This window comes from Phragmites australis, chromosome 24 (assembly GCF_958298935.1).
Source record: "Phragmites australis chromosome 24, lpPhrAust1.1, whole genome shotgun sequence".
NCBI lineage: Eukaryota > Viridiplantae > Streptophyta > Magnoliopsida > Poales > Poaceae > Phragmites > Phragmites australis.
The window spans coordinates 21,255,570-21,274,678 of record NC_084944.1 but is presented as its reverse complement, the minus strand read 5'-3'; the positions used below and the strand labels follow the sequence as shown (position 1 = coordinate 21,274,678).

General features: G+C 42.0%; 1 pseudogene; it reads right to left on the bottom strand.

The window, feature by feature from the left end:
- LOC133907696 (small ribosomal subunit protein uS7cz/uS7cy-like) overlaps positions 1–98 on the bottom strand; it is a 1,464-nt pseudogene extending 1,366 nt beyond the window's left edge.
- Between the last annotated feature and the right edge of the window lie 19,011 nt (positions 99–19,109).

The following is a 19,109-nucleotide window of genomic DNA, read 5'->3' as shown; positions in this document are numbered from 1 at the left end:
AAGTCCAGAGGTTAATCATACTCTGGCAACTTTACATAAGGCAGAGTTGGGTTTTTTGGGGTTGATAGTGAAAAAGTCGATAGATAAGGCACCCTTACTGTCCCTCTACAGAACCATACACGAGTGTTTCACCTCATACAGCTCCTCTCGAGTTGGGTGTGAGAAAAGCTGAATTCTGGTTTCCTTCTAGGTGACTCAGGCTACTGAGGATGTCCCTCTAGTGCATGGCATCCACACTACCGAGGCTATGCAATATCTTCCAGGTGACCTAGGCATGCTGTGCCTGCAGGATTGTAGGCCTACCAAGGCTATGCAATGCCTTCCAGGTGACCTAGGCTTGATGCCTTCCAGGTGACCTAGGCATGCTATGCCTACGGGTGCGTGGGCATGTACGCCTCGGGTGCGTTGCATCTCCGCTACTAAGGCTATCCCTCTGGTGTGTGGCATCCACAATACCGAGGCTATGCAATGCCTTCAAGGTGACCTAGGCATAATATGCCTTCCAGGTGACTTATGCATGCTGCGCCTGCAGGTGTGTAGGCTTTCATTGTTGTATACTATTTGAGCGAAGGCATAACTTAAACTAAGTTTTGCTACCTATTGTTTGAATAGAGATATAGCTTAAGTTTGACAGTCTACTGTTGTCAGCAAAAGGCTAGGTGCAGCACAAGTGATGACTAGGTCGGATGGGTATTCTCAGCACATGCCAACCCAAGATATAACTTAAGTTTCGCTATCTATTGTGAACATATATATGACTTAAGTTTTACTATCTACTGTTGAAACATAGACATAACTTGAGCTCTACTGTTTCTACCTGGCAGCTATCTGTCGTAGAGACTTACAACACCTAGGCTAGATACCGACTAGCCAAAATATTGCTAGGTGGTCATAGGCATACCTTTGCCAAAATAATGTCTCCGCCGCAAGGTCGGAGGCCCGGAAGCCCTCATAACTCCGACGCAGGGGAAGGGTTGGCCCCTCCAGCTTGAGTCATCCGCCGAAGCGTTTTGATCTTGCGGACCTTCAGAGCACCCAGGGCCTTCTTGCCGGGGCCTAGCGTCCTTTTCCCCTGGCCGACCCTACCCGTACTGAGCCCGACAGGGGAGGCCCGCTAAGAGCTTCGATCATCCGGAGCCTAAGGCGGGGCCCCCTCATGTCCGCAACCTATTAGGCTCCATTATGGTGAGGGCTGTCGGGGTGGCTCAGCCCTCATCACTGGGGTATTGTATCATCACCAGCCGAGTTGGTGGCGGCAAAGGGGGTTTGGAGGCTTGGAGACCTACTCAGGGGCCCACACCAGTCTTACGACCCCTGTGTCCCCCGTCGCCGGCTTCCACCCATGCCAGGTGTCCTGCCTGCCTTCCGAGGTACTTCTCCCAGGGCGTCGGCGGGGGCTGTGCGCACCGAAGCCCGTGGTTTCCCCGGAGCACTTTTCCATCCGGGGAGGCCAATGAGGCTGTCGGGTGAACCGGCTCTCAAAGCTGGAGTAGTCCTGACTATTCCTTCTCGACCGGGATGGTCTCGGAGCCTCTTTCACGCGGTTGATGTCACGATTGCTGCGTCGATGGCGTTGGCGGGGTCTGCGCGCCCCGGAGTCCTGGGCCCACTTGGAATCCTCTTCTGCCGAAGGGGGTCGAGGAGGAGGATGCCGGGCAGCCAAACTCTCCAAAGATGTCGGTTCGGCAAGGGTGTCCTCGGTGTTGTCAGAAGAGATGCCTCGGAGCTGAGCCCAGACATGAATACCCTTTGGTTCGAGCGCCCAGAACCATTGGAGAACAGCCTGTGTGGCTACGGTCTCGGCCGTAACCTCTCGTTGTGCGGCGAGGTCTTCACCGCGCCACTATTGGAAGGTCTCTGCGTTGGCCTGGACCTCCATGCCAACTGAAGCTATTGGGTCATCGTTGGCCTTGACCTCCATGTAATTCAAAGTGCAGAGTAAAGTGCACTGTTATTCTGACATGAATGCACATATATCATTTGTCATCTCTAAACCTGAGACTATAGCACATAATTTGTTATCCATGTGGAAGATATTTTCAAAGCATGAGTTTGTTATGACTACTAATTTAATTATATAGAAGAAATATGTTCAAGTACCCCAGACAGCAGGTGACTCTAAAGTTTGATAGAGAAGCCCAGGTGCAGACATGAATCCGCGACTAGCATTTGAGGTTAATAAATACAGACAATAAATACGAACAATTAAATTCTTGTTGATATACCATGAAATAATTATAGACAATAAATACAGACAATCACTGCTGGATAATGACAAGAGCCAACAGTGATACTTGATTATCACTACGGTCTCGTGATATGGACTGGCAGTGATAATATGGGTATTATCACTACCGGTCCGTATCATGAGCCGATATAGATAATCAAGTATCACTATAGGGTGATGTCACGAATCGGCAGTGATATTATCACTATCGGATCTTAACATAAATCGGCAGTGATAAAATTTTTATTTGGTGTCAAATGAACATAAATTTTATATAATAATTATACAAATATTTCTTCAAGAAGGGTCAAAACTAATGCGTATTCTATTGCCATCAGCAATCATTGATAGGTAAGATGTAAGGAAGCTTCATGCGAGGAGGTAGGTCGTGGGTTTGAGTCTTAGAATCGCACAAATATGTATTTGGTGTGAAAAATTGCGTGACTTGTGATGCGCGGCCGTGGGGTTCCTCGGGTGAAAAAAAATATTTTTTTAAATTTTTCTAGCCTCAAAAAGTAATTTTTTTTTACTATTACGACTGATCTATACCAGATTGTCACTGCTAAGTAATCACTTTTAACTGGATAACCAACAATGAAGGTGAGTTACCAGCCGACAATAATTAGTATTTCTATAGTAGTGTAGTAGTATGCCTATAGTGGGCAGATTAAGTCGTGAAATTCTGTCTAACATGACCAATCAAGGACATCTGGGTAGAACAATATATAAGTAAAATTTATGTGCATAAGACGTGCAAGTATTTTTTTTTTCCGAGGGCGGCGTACGTTCAGGTATATGTCCAAGGCTTGAGCTATGGAACATTTAATTGTTGGATTACTTTCAAAGAGAAAAGAAGTATAGCCAAGACTTGCATAAAGCTAGGAACACAGTTGATTTATATAAAAAAAAATCAGGCTTGAACGTTTGCCAATTTGATGGAGGGGTATGCACAGCAATCGGATAGTTCTTACTGTAGCCCAGATGCCTGGACATGAGAATATCATCGTTGCTTGGCATTTTCTTCGTTCGTTACTCGAGATCTTAGAGAAGGCATATGACTTAGAGTTGTATCCATTGACGCGTGTTTTCACTTTGTTATATTAAATTGCATCCATTGGCATTTTAACGCATCTGTTAGCATTTTAACGGGAGCAACATTTTAGCGGGAACAAGCTATGGTGTGAATCTACATTTATATCAGCCTTTTAACATAGAGAAAAAAGAAATATAAGGATCTTATTTTGGTGTGTACCAGATTATAATGGTATATCAATCAGATACAAATATAGTCGTTGTACAACAAATACAATCATCAATCTTATGAATTTGAGTTGTAGGTTTATTTAAATTAAAGGAGACTAATAGAAAAACGAATTTATAGATTAGACTGAAAGGGAGGGTATTTAGAGAAAAAGATCAACTAACAAGAGACGGCTAGCCCCGCAATTTGCGCGGGTCAATATGCTAGTTTAGAAGATTAATTAAGCAATATTTTTTGGGTTATTAAGCTGTATTGACCGGAGAGCCGGAGAGTGGAAGGTTGTCGCTGGAAACGTGATATACAGAAAAATCACGCTCCAAATTGAAATGGTTGAAACATCCGAGGGCATTACGGGCAAAAGTTGGCGCTAACGGTAAGCAGCGCGATATGATATGCATGGATAGGTTCTGCACACTTTATCTTGTCCAAGGTATATATATATATACACACACACATATACACACGGTAGCCATCGGTATGTACGGCAATTAATCGTGCGTGTATGCGTGCAGAAATATGCGGAGAAGTTACAAGTGGAGGCGCTGCCGGCGTTCGTGGTGATGCAGAATTTCGTTAAGAAGCGCCATGTGGTTGGGACCGACGACCTCAAGAAAGCCATCGATGAGGTCCACGCTACATTCGGAAGGAAAACGCAAGATGAGACCGCTCCCAAGGACCCTGCAGAAAGGAAAACGCAAGATGAGTCCGCTCCTAAGGACCCTGAACCAGAACAAACCACACCGGGCTCTGGTTCTGTACAACGTCCCGAACCTTCCTCTCGCGAAAATACTACGGTCAAACAACTGCAGGAGGTAGATAATAATACCAAATTTTCCCATCTAGTGACCAATGGTAAAAATAGAAAGATAAGAATATATAAGTTGGAACAAGATGATAGAACCATAATTGGAGAGGCCAATCTAAAAATATATATCACAAAGTATTATAAAGGCCTTTTTGCAAATCGGAGCATAATAATTTTGCGATGAATGAATCAATAATCAGTGATATTTCTCAAGTAAATGAAAGCGAAAATGAGATCCTTACCACCCTTGTTGGAGAGGAGGAGGTGACGAGGGAAAATTTTCAAATGGAGCATAATAAATCTTCAGGCCCCGATAGCTTTCCTGCTGAATTTTACCAAGTGTTTTGGAAAATTATCAAAGACGATCTCATGGCCTTATTCAAGGACTTTCACCGAGGGCAATTATCTATTTTCAGTATAAACTTCAGTATCATTACCCTGTTTCCTAAAAAGAGTAATGCACTGAAGATTGAAGAATATCGTCCGATATACCTCCTTAATGTCAGCTTTAAAATTGATTTCGAGAAAGCTTATGACAAGGTTAAATGGCGCTACTAAACAATGTGAAGTCAAGTATATACAATTATTTGAATATGTTATTGAATTTTTGCTTATGACAAGGTTAAATGGAGCTGTTCCCACTCAAGATCAAGGTTTTCTTATGGTACTTATATAGAAGTGTTATTTTGACTAAGGATAATTTGGCAAAAAAAATAGGAAGGGTAGCTTAAAATGTTGCTTTTGCAACCAAAACAAAAGCACTCAACATTTGTTTTTTATTGTTATTTTGCTAGGTCCATTTGGCATATAATCACTATTCCCTTGGGAATCTAAAAACCTAGATGTATGGGCCATCTAATGGGAAATTGTCTAAGAACCGGGGGGCTACTAAATCAGGACTTCTCGTAGGAGTGGCTGTTATTTTTTTGTCTATATGGTTTTGTCATAATGATATTGTCTTTAATAAAAAACTTACTATGATTTTGATACAGAAATTTGTAAGGTTAATCTTGAGGTTGGTACAAAAGAATCATAAAAGGGAGATATCATGAAGGAATGTCACTGTGTGGAGTAGTGGCCGTGCAAAACTTTGTCAAGAATGGTGACCATATGATCATAGGCTATATGGTAAATGTTTTATTTTATTTTTCTCCATTGTTTCCTTCATGTTGAAGCGATGTAATAATGGATTTAGTCTGTATGCATTGGAGAATGAAAAAAACCGAAACTCTATCCTTTATTTAAAAAAACTAAATATAAAATATGGATTATCTTACTATAGCAATAATCAGTGCTAGTTTGTGGCTAGAATCGACACTGATACTGACTATCAGCAATAACATAACTGACATTATTATTTGGATCGATTGCCGTCCACAACAAACTATTCTTTCATGTCATATATTGTAGGCGCGCATATGCTACCTACTACTGTTTACTACTTCAATTGATCAGCCTGATTGATCTCATCTCATGTACTAATCATGGCCGAGGCCCGAGGGCAATTGGGCTGCAAGCCTACATATGGCTGTGGCTGCTGGCTGCGTCCGTCAGAGGAAAAGCCTTTTGCGGATTCCCTAGAGCAACAAGCTGCCTCCAAAAACTCTCTTTCGCTCGCTCTCTGGAATTTACGTGATACTATCATGCCTCGTCATGAAAATAACAGCGCTGCTCTAGTATTTTTAAACATTATTTTACAAAAAGGTCCATAGAAGCACAAGCCCTAATGGTTTTCTCGTGAATACAAAGTCCTCATCCATACTGACAAGATGGCAGTGGTGGATATATAATTTATAAAGAGGTATATGAATACATTGAGGGGTATTTTGAGTTAACTTTTTTTATAATGGTAATGGTGGATAATTCATAAACATGTATAGGGGTATTCTGGTTAATTGTTTGTAATAGCATTGGTGGGTAATTTATAAACAGGTATATAAACTTTTTGCTTTCTAGGCCATAAGAGCGAACTAAAGTCTTCTTTTATTGATCATTTACTAAGATAATACTCCCTCCGTTCTTTTATGCTTGACACTTTAGCTCTGCAAAATTGTTCTTTTTTGTTTGTCGTTATAGAAATCCAAGAAGAAATATAGCTACATATCCCTACTTCATTTAGTGTCTAGTGCATTTTCCAAGACATAATTCTCATGTTCATTGATCACTATGGGTGGTTGAGAAGACAAACTCGTTTAATGAGCACAACTTTAGTAGCGGTATAAAGAGACTTTGTAGCCTTCCTTAATTTCCGCGCATAAGTCTAAAATCGAAAAACATTAAAGAACAGATGTAGTAATAGAGATAGATTGCAGTACAATCACGTGATTTTACAACATTTCCTTCCATTGTCTTCCTTTTCCTATTTTTTTACCGACCTAAATAGACGATTCTACCCATGTTGGGGCAATCGGAGCCCAGCCCGGCCAGTACGTTGTTTGGTCGCACAAACATATCGATCCGACCAACTCACCACCGTCCAAATTAGACCTCAACATTTTAGTTCTGGCCCGCCCATGGTCCGAAGCCCGCCCACAGCTCGGCCCGAAAAAGCCAAAAAAAAAGGCCCGATTGAGTTATTGGATAGGCCTGGATAGAGGCCAGCAGGCCCGAAACAAACTGGGAATATTTCGAGCCCGGTCTAAAATGCATTTTTCCCATTTTCAAAGTGTTCAAATAATGGCCGGCCCAGCCTGAGCCCGAGCCCGGCCCAAAATAGCTGGTGCAGCAGCTTTCGTGCAGGCCTAGGCACCATTTTTTGGCCCCATAGGAACCGACCTTTTTCTCAGCACGGCCCGAGAAATGCTTAGGTCTAGTACCAAATCCATGAGGTCCTCGTTCCCCATGTTGCATGCACGCTCCTGATGAGAAAAAAAAAGCTATCCCTTGCCACAACGGAACCTAGTCCATGGTGGTGAGGATCAGACCAGCTACCGTCGGGGTCAGAGCATCTATGCATCATACATTTGGGATGTAAGTCAAAAGGGCTACACTACTGAGAACACAAGGTGAGAAGTGTCTATTTTGTTGATGATGATGAGTGATTCATGGGAATATTGATTTGGAGCTTTCGGGTTGCATAGCATGTTTCAGTTGTGTTTGATTATGTTTTTGGCTAACCAGAGGTGGTGATGAAGAGGGAATTGAGGATGGTGGAGAAACATGTTTCTTGGCTCATGATGTGTAGGTGTATGGATGCGACATGATGGTCAACGATAAGAAGGTGAAGGGCAAGTGGAGGCTTGACTCTGACGGACCGTGAGAGGCCTGGGGAAGCTATGGGAGGATGCCAGAAGACCTGGTGTGAAGAGAAGGTGATGAAGACAGTGTTGATCAAGTCAAGGTAGGAAGACAATGGCAAGTCAAGAGGCGGCCCTGTGGCAGGAGTGCAAAGGCTTGAAGGCATCAAAGGCCATGGCGAAGGTCAAACACGCATCGACATCGAGGAGCTTGCATAGAGGCTACGCAAGCGGAGAGGAGTCATGCTTTGAGAAGCGTGGAAGGCGATTTTTCGGTTTCTTCTCAAAACTGGGGCGGAGTTGGAGGACACGTGGCACCGTTGTGAAGCTTTTATGGAGACAAAGCAAAGTCATGAAGGCGCCGAGTCCATCCGATGGATAACAAAAAACTTAGACCATTTTGCCCCATGGGGGTGTGTATCCTGTATTAGACTTAAGGAGCAGTTTGGAAAATGTCCACTCGCCTAAAATAAGGGAGATTTCTGGTTTCAAACCACCTCTCCAAGACCATTTCTATTTTGCTAATTTCTAGGTTTGGTTAGGGCTTCAAGAGAGAGAGAGAGAGAGAGATTATGGTTAATTGCTCTAGACTTGATCTCATCAAGAGTGGAAGGATGATGGGCAGCTTCCAAGCCATGCATTTGTGAATCTTGCTAGATCTTAATTCATTTCCTCAGTTGTTTAGCAAATTCGTGGTGCTTTTGTCTTCCTCCTAGTCTCTCATTCTTTAAGTTTTGGTGGATTGATCATTCTTGAAGCCAAAGGTCTGTAGTGTGGAACATAGTTCAGAATGCCCAATTTGTGATTCTCCATAATCATATTAGCCAAGGTCAAGTTGATGAGTTTGAAGCTAATAGTAAGGCGAGAAACATTCTCTTCTCTAGCTTGAGCCTCCCTCTGTGACTTCAACATCGACTCCAGCGATGCTAACTCTTCAAGCTTAAGAGAGGACGAGGACAAGAAGAAGAAGAAGACCACCGACAACCTCAATGGCTTATTCTTCATCACCGACACCATCAAGTCCAAGGGAGAGCTTTGCTTCATGGCTGACGACAATAGCGACGTCGAGCTTGACTCTGAGGTACAACTTTCTACCGATGAGCTCTCTCTAAAAGTAGATGAACTAGAAGATACTTTAGTAGCTCAATATCGCAATCTCAAGTTAGTTGTGCGCAAGCTTAGAGAATACAAAAAGAATTTTGAAAATGCTACCTTGGAACTTGAATTGCTAAAATATGCTCCCACAGTTGTAGATGAGACAGAGTGTGGTGCTTGTGGTGTTTACATGATTCAAATGTCTGATCTAGAAACTAGGCATCCTTCTTTGGTAGATGAGCTTGAGAAAGCTAAGCTTGATTTAGAAGAGGTTAAATCTAGGCCCGTTTTACTAGGAGCTTGTAAAAATTGTCCAATCTTGAAATATGAACTTACTGGGAACTGTGCTAAGCTTAAGGTTCTCGAGAAGAAACTTGCTAATGCTACTAGATCTAAGGATGTTATTCCTGCTAGTGATACATGTGCTTCTTTATTGGATGAATTGCATACTTGTCAAGCTGAAATGCTTAGATTGGAGGATGAGAACAAGCAGCATAGGTCTGTGTTGAGTTGGGTGTCTACCAGGGAAACTACAATTGGGTATGGTTGTGGAACAGTTTGAGAGAGAGGATAGGGCTGGCGTTGGGCGTGACTACACTAGAGTGCCTTATGAGTATGGGAAGATTGGGGAGTGCAGTGCCTCTGGGGGGGAGTGCAGTGCCTCTGGGGTGAGTGCTTGTGAGAAATCCACTGCCACCAACACCCAAAACTAGTATGCGTTTATCCCAGTTGAGCCACCCAGATTTCCTCTAAGGAAACAGATTTGGATACCCAAGCCCAACGAGTACCGGAACCGGCTTGACACCGTTCCAATAATTCCTAAGAAAGGCAAGCCTAAACAGCCAAGAGAGCTTCCTAGAGTGAACCCCAAACCTAAGAAAGGAGTTAGATATCGCTGTGAGTACTGTCACCGTAAGGGTCACCTAGTTGAGTTTTGTTTCAGGCGCAAGAGAGACGAGAGACGTGAGCTTGAGTGGAACAACCAGGACATATACTACCTTGCCCATGATGTACATGAGCCTTTTCACCAAGTTAGCCATAAGCAAGCTGCTCAGTCTCGTCATGGTAGTAATAGTCACTTGTTTGCAGGTGGTGCTTTTGCCCAGCGTGGACCTAGTTGTGCTCCATATGGCTATGGCTCACGTGCCTGTGGCTTTGAGTCTCAAGGCTTTGGCGAACCACATTTTTCCCATCGTGGTGCTCGCTCCACGTCTGTGAGAAAGGATAAGTATCATTATACTAATCCTGCTATTGGATGAGTGGCTCAGCACTGGTATTCTCCATATTTCACTAACCCCAATGTTGAGTCATTCACTCACAATTGTTCCCATGTCTAGCAGGAGGACGAAGGCCTGAAGAACATGTGGCTAATGGATTCCGGTTGTTCGTACCACATGACCGGAAATCCCAAATGGTTCTCCATCCTCACCCCAGTGATGCAAAAGGAGTACATCACTTTTGGGGATGACAGCAGAGAAAAGGTAATGTCAGTTGGTGCCATTAAGGTAAATGATCACTTTGTACTCAAGGAGGTCGCTTTGGTCGACCACTTGAATTACAATTTACTCTCAGTATCGTAGCTTCTTGAGGATGGCTTTGAAGTGCGCTTTAAGAGAAATGCTTCCCGTGTTATTGATTCTTTTTGTTATCTTGTGTGTGGCATTTCTCTAGCTGGCTGAGTTTTCAAAATGGATTTTTTCATGTCTTTTGGTTCTTCTCATTGCATAGGAGACTTGGTCACATAAGTTTTCATTTACTATCTTGTTTGAGTGCTCTTGACCTTATCCAAGGATTGCCTAAGCTCAAGTTTAAACAAGATTTAGTTTGTGCCCCTTGTCGTCATGGGAAGATGATTGATGCTTCTCATCCACCTGTTAAACAAGTGATGACTGACCAGCCTAGAGAGCTTTTGCATATGGACATGGTCAGTCCATCCCGTGTGCGTTCGGCGGGTGGGAAGTGGTATGTTCTTGTGATTGTTGATGATTTTTCAAGGTACTCTTGGGTGTTTTTCATGGAAACAAAAGATGAGGCATTTTCTCATTTTTTAGATTTGGTTTTAAAGCTGAAGAATGAATTTCCGCTCAATGCCATGAGAGCTATTTGCAGTGACAATGGCAAGGAATTCAAAACTGCTCAATTTCAGGCTTTTAGTGCTGAACATGGACTAGAGCATCAGTTCTCTTCACCTTATGTGCCTCAACAAAATGGTGTGGTTAAAATTAAGAATCAGACCCTTGTTGAGATAGTTAGGACAATGCTCGATGAGCATAGGACTCCTAGAAAGTATTGGGCCGAGGCAATCAACACTGCCTGCCATGTTTCAAATCGGATTTTCTTGCGTTCGATCTTGAACATAACTTCCTATGAGCTGACATTCGGAAGGGCACCCAAGGTGAGTCACTTTCATGTGTTTGGATGCAGGTGCTTCATTCTCAAGCAAAGTACTTTGGACAAATTTGAGTCCTACTCAGCTGATGGCATATTTCTTAGCTGTGCCTTACATAGTCGTGCTTATCGTGTGCTTAACTTGGAAACTAACAAAATCATGAAAACATGTGAGGTCACTTTCGATGAAACCATGCCATGCACAACCCTTGCTTTTGAGACTATAGGTAAACAGGAATTGAGCAAGAGCATCTTTGTAGATGAGAACCTTCCAGCACCAGTTGATGATGATGATGATGTTGGTTTCCATTCATCACCAGCTACTCTAGAGCTGCCTTCTGCTTCCACTACATCAACAGAAGGTCCTGATGCTACTACTGCTTCCGCTTCTGATGTACCACTACATGATCAAGTAGAAGCCCCAGCTAGAGTTGAGGGGGAGGCTACTTCAGCAAGAGAAGCCCCTCGACACATTCAGCACCGACACCTCTCGCAGCAGATGATTGGTGGGTTGCATGAACATACTACATGATCAAGGTCAAATCAGATATCCCACTTTGCTAATTCCGTATTTGTTGCTAATTTTGAGCCCAAATATGTTGGATATGCACTATCTCATGCAAATTGGGTTAATGCTATGCATGAGGAGCTAAAAAATTTGGAGCGAAACCAAGTTTGGGTCCTAGTTGAGCCTCCCACAGGTGGTCATCCCATAGATACCAAATGGGTTTTCAAAAACAAACAAGGGGAAGACGGTCTAGTTGTGAGAAACAAGGCTAGGCTAGTGGCCCAAGGGTATAGCCAGAAGGAGGGTATAGACTATGAGAAAACATTTGCTCCCGTTGCCCGGTTAGAAGCCATTAGAATCCTTTTAGTCTTTGCAGCTTCCAAAGGGTTCAAGATTTTTCAAATGGATGTCTAGAGTGCCTTTCTAAACGGGTACATAGAGGAGGAAGTGTATGTTAGGCAACCCCCGGGTTTCGAGAAACCAAAACACTTAGACAGAGTCTACAAGCTCCAAAAAGCCTTGTATGGTTTAAAACAAGCTCCTAGAGCGTGGTATGCTAGGTTGAAAACCTTTTTACTCAAAAATGGGTTTGAAATGGGTTCAGTGGAAAAATATTGTTTCTCCACAGGCATGGCAGTAACTTTATTTTGGTTCAGATATACATGGATGATACCATTTTTGGTGGCTCATCTCATGCTTTAGTTGCCAAGTTTTCAAAGACTATGAGCAGGGAATTTGAAATGTCCATGATGGGTGAGCTAATCTTCTTCCTCGGACCTCAAATCAAGCAAACCAAGGAAAGTACCTTCGTCCACCAGAGCAAGTACACCAAGGACGTGCTACAGAAGTTTGACATGATGGAAGCCAAGCCCATGTCAACTCCTATGCCTGTGTTGGCAGCTCTGGCTGCAGATGAAGATGGAGAAGCGGTGGATTATAAGGAGTACCGGAGCATGATTGGTTCCCTCTTGTACCTGACTACTACGGGGCTGGACATACAATTCACCTTGTGTCTGAGCGCTTGTTTTCAAGCTTCTCCGAGAACCTCGCATCGCCAAGCCGTCAAGCAGATTATGAGATATCTCCGTTTTACCCCCGAGCATAGTTTGTGGTATCTGCATCAACGACACTCACACTTCGCGGTTACTGTGATGTGGATTTCGCTGGGTGTCATATTGATCGCAAGTCCACTTCTGGAACGTGTCAATTTCTTGGTCTTCTCTTGTTTGTTAGTCTCCCCGCAAGCAATCCAGTGTAGCTCAATCCACCACTAAAGCCGAATATGTCACAGCCGCTAGTTGTTGCTCCTAGCTATTATGGATGATTGCTACCTTGAGTGATTTTGGGTTGAGCTTTTAGAAAGTGCCACTCCTATGTGACAGCACTAGTGCGATAAGCATTGCCAAAAACCCAGTGCTTCACTCCAAGACCAAATACATAGATATGAGATTCCACTTCTTGAGAGACCATTATGAGAAGGGTGATACTGATGTTTGCCATGTGGATACCCACAACCAGCTTACAGACATACTCACCAAGCCACTTGATCAATCCACCTTTGCTCGCTTGCAGGGGGAGCTTGGTGTGTGCTTTCCATTTTGAGTTGGAGAGTTTTAGTTCTCTTGTAATATAGTACACATTTGTGTTTTTCTTTGCTCTTTCATCTTCACCATGTGAGATACTCTTTTCATGCATTGCATCTCATCATGTTTCATATGATCATTATATGCAATCTACATTTTAGTGAGCTTCACTTATATATTCATAGTACTTTCTTTTACTAGTTATGAATTTATGCTAAGTGTAGTGGATGTATAACAATCTGTGCAAGCTTAGGCTCTTATTGAAATATAACATAAAATATGTTGAGCAAGCTTATCTTCTCTTAGAATGAACTTGAAATATGAATGTTAAACCTAATCACTTGTCACCCTTGAGTGTTTGCTTTAGCTTAATCAATGCTTAAATTAGTGTTATTTCTGTGTAAAGCTTGTGCTAGGCTGCCTTGTTCAGTTCAGCGGATTGGGGCCCTTGGCCTTTGTATTCATAAATGTTTAGCCCATGATTAATCCTTGGAAGAGCTTGTGCTCTTTTGTGCCACAAAGACACAATTTGCTTTGGCCTTGTGGAAAATTGCATATTTTGAATCCCATGTTGAGTTAATCTAAATCAATGATCATATTTTGAGCTAATTTGAATCCAATACTATGGCTTGATGCTTCGTGTGGTTTGCCAAAGAAGCGAACCTATGGTGACTAAAGTTAACTTGAGGATAGTAAATGATCAAATGATAAAGTCAACTTGTGCTAATTAATGTGTTAAGTGTGTTCTTTTTCACCTTGTCAAACTAAGACTTGGATTGATATGTGGGTGTTTGCAAAGCCCGTTGGGTGGAATATGGTTGCATAGTTTGAGCTTGACATAGCTCTAGTTGATTTCTTAATCTTTGTACTGATCATGGAAGTATGCTTTTGTGGCGACATCTTTTGATATTTGAAAGATATGATCAAAACTTGCTATGCTCTCAGTGCTTGTGACATAATATTACTTTGAGACTTTGTGCGTCTTTGAGCTATATTGTTTACTCCTCGTAGTGCTTTGACATCACTAATCCTTGCAAGCGCTTTGTGATCTATATGTACAAATGGTATGCTTGCTTGTGCGCTTTTCTTGATGTTTGCATTGCCAAAGGGGGAGAGTTCATTTATTTAGCATAGCCTAGTGCGTACCCATTACCCACCGCCAACCTTCATCACACCCTCTCATGGAGAAACCAAATGTTCCACATCAACAGAATCCACAAAACATGACTTAACAATCCTCAGGTACATTTTAAGGTATATTTGTATATCTTGAAACTTGAACAGAAGTTTAATCACAAAATTCATGTTTTAGTATTATAACTATGGAAACATGCATTATATGTAGGGAGATATCTAACTATAATATCATGTATTTATGGCAGATTAAAAAATAATAATTTGGAATAGAATATATACAAAGTATATATATTAAGAGTCAGACTTTGCAACATATTGCATTTAGTTTGAATTGATTGCTAGGCAATAACAGTCAGGGACTCGATTGAACAAAAAAAAAAGTCATAATACAGAAAGTAATTGCTGTAGTTCCATGAATGTTAAAGTTCTACAGCATAGTAGTAAGTCATGAACTTAAAATGATAGTACGCCCTAGTTAGGCTTCCTATATTCTCTAACCTTTGCCAATGCACGGCTTGACAAATTTAAGGATCCTTGGCACTCCGATAAATAATTTAGGGGCCGTTTGGCTGCATGAAACGGTTCCGATTCTCAGCAGAATCACTAGAATCAGTGCCAAACAGCCCCCCAGCGAAACGTTTTGCAGGGAAACGGCACGAATCGATCATCGTTTTTGGTCTAGGCGAGCAAAACGGCCTCAAGAATTACCCACCTGCCACCGCTTATTCCTTACCCATCGATCCTACTCGGACAACACCATCAATAGGACCTCGGGATGACTGTTTTGGGTTTTGATCGAGGGGGATGATGGAAGACGCTGCCTGTGTTCGATTTTTTCCGTTCGTCAGCGTCGGTACGCTTTAGACCTGTTTGTTTTAACTTTTGATTGTGGATTGTAGTACCACAATCTAAATCTGAAACAACTAGGCTTATTATATAAGCAGATTGTGTACCACAATTTAAAGCTGAAACAAGCAAATAGAATCTATAAGCGAATTGCCATAATATAGGTCTGGATTATCACGCAGTATACAATCCGGTAGAGATGAACTTTTACAGTTTTTTGAAATCCAGTTTTTCATAATCAATAATTCTTTTTATAATTTAAAATTAAAACAAACATACCATTAATCAGGCACTTGCACGAGCTCGAGCGGAGCTTGGCTACCGGACGGGGGAGGCAAACAAAAGGATGACCAAGGAGATAAGAAAGAGAGAAAAAAGAGTGCACACGATAGGAAGAGAGAACGAGATTGTGGACCTCTTGCTCCCACGTGTTTGGATGGGATATTTTTTGTCTAGTTAAAACGGAAGCTGGTTGTAGTTATTGAAATCCAATTGCTGCTATGTAATCGCTGATTAGAAATTAAAAAAAGCACATAAACATAGGGGTATATTGGTCATTTTAAGTGTTATAATCTCTTTTAAGAATATGAATCTAACTGACAAGCCAAACAGTTTCACAAATGCTTCTAATTCACTAGATAAAAGCGTTTCCGAGAAGAAACCGGAGGACGTGAACATTTCTAAGGAATCTGGATCCGTACCAAACAATCTCTTAGTTTTTGCGAACCCACGGTGTTAAGCATGAAGACAATAGTTTTCCAACAATGTGATTCCAAGCTTTATTTGAACGTGATTTGGATTAAAATCAATTCAGATGTGCGGAGGGGAGAAGGTATCACAAAAAGGAGGGAAAGAAGCATCTGTGCACATCTACTTTGCATCTTTCAGTCTTTTCTTATTGCTTTCTAGAGTTCGCATGCTATTGTTTCTAATAACTAATCGAGCTTCTGTTTCATTTCATTTTAACATTACATTATCATTAACGCGCCTTGGCGGTTTGGCTTCCACATCCGCATGAAGTTAGAGGGGGTCACCTTTCGGCTCGTCGACGTAACGTCAGAATCCAAGCTGATCAAACCAAGATGCTTATCTGCAACGATCACTACTTAAAAAATGATTTTTCGAGACACTCAGGGTGCTTTTCACAGGTGGATCATAGGATAAACCGGGGGATGATTTCTAAAGCGGTTAACAGAAGAAGTCGTCTGTGGAAATCGTATTATTTTCACAGACGGTCCACGTATGGAACCGATTGAGAAAATATTTATTTTCACAGACGGTTCCAGTGAAAATAGAGAGCAATTTTCAGAGGCGGTTCTGAAAATGGATGGTAATAAATCTTAAAAATTTATGACTTTTTTATACAAACTTAGCTGAGGATAAACTTTATATAAAAATTGTAGCCCTCGACGAGATCTACAACTTTGTAGTTGAAAACTTTTTTATTTGAAGTCATTTAGATATCCAAATAATCAGTCTAATAGTTCAAACGATTATTTAGACATCTAAATGACATCAAATGAAAAATATTTCAACTACAAAGTTGGAGATCTCGTCAAGGGCTACAATTTTCATTTAAAGTTTGTCTCCATCCAAATTCGTATGACAAAATTATGATTTTATAAACATAATCTAAAATTAATTCCCTATTCCTACGTACGGTTCACATAAGAAACCGTATGTAGTAATAGATAATAGTTTATCTTAAAAAATTCATAACTTTTTTATACAAACTCGAATGATGATAAAATTTATATAAAAATTATAGTCCTAGATGAGATCTATAACTGTGTAGTTGAAAACTTTTTTATTTAAAATTATTTACATACCCAAATAATCAGTTGAAGTTTCATACATAAATTTCGATCACATATATACTATTGTGATCACAAGTCCTATTAATACAAGTAAATTTATAGGAGAAAAAGAATACTATCAGCATCAACATCTCTAAGAAGATCAAAGACCCCACTATCAATAATAAGACTTGGCTTAAAGAATTACTAGTGATAATATCAATAGCAGTTCAAGCGTCAGCACAACAACAAATATTTTTTATTTTTATCTTATTTTTCTCTTATTTTCTCTCACCTCAGCAGTACTAGAATAGCAACCAATCTAAATTTTTGCTCAAATTTGATGTAAGAGGTGGCGGCTATGGACACAAATGCGTGTTCCGAAAATGATACAGAAACTTCCAGGGCAAGAACTCAATCATCCAAACCGTTTTTTACCTCAAAAAATTCATTGAACCTGACAAAGTCAGGGAGCAATAGATGTAACTTTTCTGTAGATGTCTATAGAGTCAAAAAAAAAAATATTCAAATCGGAGTCCGTATACAAAAGTTATACCGGTTTTACCGAAGGTTGTTCATAAACATACCAATTATCACAGACGGTTCACTTAATAGAAACTTCCGAGGGCAAGAACTCAATCTTCCAAACCATTTTTTGCCTCAAAAAATTCATCGAACCTGACAGAGTAGGGGAGCAATAGATGTAACTTTTTCTGTATATGTCTGTAGAGTCAAAAAAACATTCAAATCGGAGTCCGTATACAAAAATATGCTGGATTTACCGAAGGTTGTTCATAAACATACCAATTATCAGAGATGGTTCACTTAAGAAACCGCCTGTGAAAATCGATTTTCACAGGCAGTTTCTTAAGAGAACAGCCTGTGAAAACCTTCGGTATAAAAGGTTAAAAGAATAAAACATCCCGTTTCAATCACAGCTACTAGATAGGTCAGGTGGTAAGGGGGTTCGCGCATGAGGGTAGAGGGGAGGGAGGTCGCAGTTTCGATTCGCATAGAACGCAAAGATTGAAAACATTGTGAAAATATAGCATGTTTTGTGACTAGCAACGACGCGGGGTTCCTTGGGTAAAAAAATTTTGTTTTCTTTCGGATAAAAAAATATCGATTCAGAAACCGATTATCACAGACGGTTCACTTAAGGAACCGTCTGTGAAAATCGGTTTCCACAGACGATTTTTTAAGAGAACCGTCTATAAAAATCATTTCTACAGGCGGTTCACTTAAGGAATCGTCTGTGAAAATCAGTTTCTACAGGCGGTCTATTTTGCGTCTGTGAAAATTATCTATTTTCACATACCTTCGATCACAAGTGGGTGCACTAAACGTCTATAAAACCAGATTATGAACTGTCTCTAAAAATAATTTCTGTAGTAATAGACCATATTTGTGCTAATGGTCCAGGGTGCCACATTTCCGTTTGATGATACAAAGTCGAAGTTCGCCAGATCATTTGATCTAGGAATCGGAGAATATATTACGAAATCTGCATCGTGCAGAGAGACCTTCACGATGGAAGTTTACCAGGAGGCGTCATCTTTGGGGTATTGTATCATCAGCAGCCGAGTTGGTGGCGGCAAAGGGGGTTTGGAGGCTTGGAGACCTACTCAGGGGCCCACACCAGTCTTACGACCCCTGTGTCCCCCGTCGCCGGCTTCCACCCATGCCAGGTGTCCTGCCTGCCTTCCGAGGTACTTCTCCCAGGGCGTCGGCGGGGGCTGTGCGCACCGGAGCCCGTGGTTTTCCCGGAGCACTTTTCCATCCGGGGAGGCCAATGAGGCTGTCGGGTGAACCGGCTCTCAAAGCTGGAGTAGTCCTGACTATTCCTTCTCGACCGGGATGGTCTCGGAGCCTCTTTCACGCGGTTGATGTCACGATTGCTGCGTCGATGGCGTTGGCGGGGTCTGCGTGCCCCGGAGTCCTGGGCCCCCTTGGAATCCTCTTCTGCCGAAGGGGGTCGAGGAGGAGGATGCCGGGCAGCCAAACTCTCCAAAGATGTCGGTTCGGCAAGGGTGTCCTCGGTGTTGTCAGAAGAGATGCCTCGGAGCTGAGCCCAGGCATGAATACCCTTTGGTTCGAGCGCCCAGAACCATTGGAGAACAGCCTGTGTGGCTACGGTCTCGGCCGTAACCTCTCGTTGTGCGGTGAGGTCTTCGCCGCGCCACTATTGGAAGGTCTCTGCGTTGGCCTGGACCTCCATGCCAACTGA